This window comes from Etheostoma spectabile, unplaced genomic scaffold (genome assembly GCF_008692095.1).
Source record: "Etheostoma spectabile isolate EspeVRDwgs_2016 unplaced genomic scaffold, UIUC_Espe_1.0 scaffold00018899, whole genome shotgun sequence".
In the NCBI taxonomy this organism is placed as follows: Eukaryota; Metazoa; Chordata; class Actinopteri; order Perciformes; family Percidae; genus Etheostoma; species Etheostoma spectabile.
The window spans coordinates 50776-54456 of record NW_022604552.1 but is presented as its reverse complement, the minus strand read 5'-3'; the positions used below and the strand labels follow the sequence as shown (position 1 = coordinate 54456).

At 39.5% G+C, this 3681-nt stretch overlaps 1 non-coding gene across 1 annotated transcript; it reads left to right on the top strand.

Moving 5' to 3' along the window:
* Positions 1 to 130: 130 nt before the first annotated feature.
* On the top strand, positions 131 to 218 carry trnay-gua (transfer RNA tyrosine (anticodon GUA)). The gene is given in 2 exon segments: positions 131 to 167; positions 183 to 218. It is a non-coding gene; the product is annotated as a tRNA-Tyr (tRNA).
* The last annotated feature ends 3463 nt before the right edge of the window (positions 219 to 3681 follow it).

Genomic DNA, 3681 nt, shown 5'->3' with positions numbered 1-3681 from the left:
ACAGTATACCAAATTGCAGAGGTTTTCTTCATGAACATATTGTGTTTTCTCATAGGTACTGGAAGCCACCCGTCTCCACCAATGTCTCTCTTGGCATTTATTTTCAGAAATGCTTTGGCATTTTTATCTCCCTTTGATAGCTCAGTTGGTAGAGTGGAGGACTGTAGAGGCTTAAAGTTGAAATCCTTAGGTCGCTGGTTCAAATCCGGTTCGAAGGAGCATTTTTTTCCAGAATTTACGTTGGGGATCAATAAAAGATTCTGATTCTGATGTAGAGATGGACGGATGACCCAAAGAATATTGCTTCTTGCCAAGACATAACAAGAATAAAAAGAGGTGGGGAGACAGAGTTAAGCCCTGACAGAATAGAGAACTACAGACAAAAGATGTGAAATAGTGCAACCAGAGAGAGTAAGTGTGACCAGAAGAATTGGAAAAAAACTAGAACTATAAAAAGACAAACCTTTCTTCAAGAATCTTTATTGTGTTGACATGGGCCCTCATTTATGAAATGTGCTAAAACAGGTATAGGTCGGGCGTACGCCGATTCCCACCCAAAGTTTGTCATTTATCAATTTGAACGTGAGCGTAGGCTGCAAAAATCTCACGTCTGGTCTGACCTTGTGTACTTAAGTTACGCAGACACCCTCATCACATTTAAGAGTAAACATAACACAATATAAACTAGAGGAAGGCGGTTGCAGTACAGCTCAATCCAGCAGGGGAGAGTTCTAGCCCAACCAGGCTCCTCTCTTTACTCTGTCTTTCTTAATTACACTGTGATAGTTTTAGACTGCGGGGGACTCCTTTGCACACTGAGCTCCTCTCTCCTTTATCTTCCATTTGTGTGCATTCATGTCCCAGAATTACTTCAGTCTGTGTTACCACGTTTGCAGTGAACGTTGTATTGTCCAGCAGAAAGGCAACAGGTGTGTTACTTTTCAACTATGATTTATACCGTAGCAGTGCAATCATTTTTCCCAGGTTTGATTTCCAGCCATCACAGTTGCATTTAAAGGTTTTGAAGCCATTTACAACATAACATTACATGTTTACCCAGATTTCTTCTTTTATTCAGTGATATTTCAATTTCCTTGCGGGAGTCATCCCAAAAGGATTAATAAAGATAAGTCTAAGTCTATCTCAGAAAAAAGTCAAAAAATCTGAAAATCTTCAGGAGATGTAGCTCAGTGGTAGAACTCATGCTTTACATGTATGAGGACCTGGCATCTCCAGCAGGTATTATGGTAGAGTCTTTAAAAGAGCTGCAAAAGATATTACTCCTGTGGTAAGTGACTGGTTGGATTATAAACGTAGTGGTTAGACCAGATAGCAATTAGCAGAGGATGGTTTCGATCCATCGACCTCTGGGTCATGGGCCCAGCACGCTTCTCTGCTCTGCTTTACATGTCCTGGGACTGGAATATCTTCAATTCACATTTTGAAGGAAGGACCAAGGTTCCAACAGCTTACGGGTTGTAAAGTTAACATTTAGTAGACCTTGCAACTATCTTTTATGTGAGCTTCCTGATTAATCACACATTGATTATTCACATGTAACACTTGTGATTGGCTGGTGTTTTAAAAACAGGGCATTGTGAGTACAGATTTAAACATCAGTAAGGAGTCTACCAAGTTGCCTCTTATCATTTTAGTTTGGACACCCAGTGAGGCTTACCACGATGGTTGGACTGGTAATTTCTTGTTGCATCACCCTTTCTGATTGTCAGATGGGAAATAGACTGACAATTGGGTCAATATTGTGCAATTATCTTCAAAATGTCCAACTGTGTCCACAATTACACCTGCCAGATGGGAAATGAACTGATAACTGTCTTCATGGTCTAAATGTGTCAAATATTGCCGTACAATGCCCACATTGAGTCCAGATGTGTTGGTTCCTGATCCATGCTAAACCCCAAAAGATCAGAACTATGCCAAGGGCACCTGGATTTGGTAAAAGGTTCTCCGCAGAGGTTTTGTCTTTAATCCAAGAGACGTCTTTAGTGGGTTTTTTTACACAGAAAAGGTTGGACACAGTGCCCCTCCCCCATCCATATCTGACAATTGAAAGCTGTGGGGAAAGGGGGGTTCCAAAGCTAATAGACCATCAACAAGCAGTTCTGATGAACTATACTGGCCCATTCAGGATGAGCACTGTATACTCTGACTGCAGCAACACAAGTTCAAATTTCAGTGATCCCTAATTTTTATAGTGATTACGAGACTGAATGCAAAGTGTGTATCCCCCATGTAACTCAAAGCCTATCACTTCCAGTCAATACTGTCAAATTTGGAGCTCCTTCAATAACATTAACAAGCAGGTGACTCCTCAACATGCCCCCACTAATGTACTGTTTACAGTCTAAATGGCCAAGGACATTAAACCTGTAAGCTCACTTTAAACTAGATTTGGAAAGTTGAAAGGTTGATCTTTTTCACCGGTGCTGTGGCTTAAAAACTAGGTTCCACTGAGATTGAACTCAGATCGCTGGATTCAGAGTCCAGAATGCTAACCATTACACCATGGAACCTTTAAACTTGCTAGAAAGGTTTTCTATGCAGTTTATTTCATAATATCCACATGTGTGACATTAAAGGCACACAAAAATAACAACAAAGATGAAAAGCAACAATACTGGCCCACTTAAGTCTATTCCGTCTGTTGATGTCTAACAAAGTGTCTGTTGCTGCAAGTGTCTGACGTGAAATGTCTCCACCTGCTGTAGAGTAAACTTAATGGCATGTCAAGTTTATTTCGTCCATAAAAATGGAAACTACAGTGCTCATACCCGCCGTACACCCATAAAAAACAGAGTATAATACAATAAATATACTACAGTGCAAGTACATAATACGGTAAAATAGAAACTGTAAAAAATGTACTTTTAAAGTGCTTGTTTTGCTGTCTGATAATATATGTCTGGTAAAAAGACAGAGCTGACCGCTTAGTTTGTGTCACAGGAGGTCTTAGTCTACGACTACGTTCTATAACCCTACCAGTCAGATTACAACAAGAGGTAATATCTGTTGCAGCTCTTTTAAAGACTCTACCATAATACCTGCTGGAGATGCCAGATCCTCATACATGTAAAGCATGAGCTCTACCACTGAGCTACATCCCCTGAAGATTTTCAGATTTGTACTACTTTTTTCGAGATAGACATAGACTTATCTTTATTAATCTTTTGGGATGACTCCCGCAAGAAATTGAAATATCACTGAATAAAAGAAGAAACCTGGGTAAAACATGTAATGTTATTGTTGTATATAGCTTCAAAACCTGTAAATGCAACTGTGGTGGCTGGAAATCAAACCTGGGCAAAATGATTGCACTGCTACGATATAAATCATAGTCAAAAAGTAACACACCTGTTGCCTTTCTGCTGGACAATACAACGTTCACTGCAAATTTTGTAACTCAGACTGAAAATAAATGTAAGAAATACATTCATGTATTTCCTGTACCTATGAGATAACACAACATTGTTAATGAAGGCACATCTGCGTTTTTTTTATACTGTGATGAGTCATTGGTTTGTTAGCACCCTTAAAGATTGCCTTTCGTTTCTCAATCTCAGAAATAACTACAGAATCACAACTTCCATTCATGTGCTTGTGCCAGTATTCAACCATCTGAAAGTCACTGTATTTCCAGCATCAGTTGTGTTTTTAAACTCC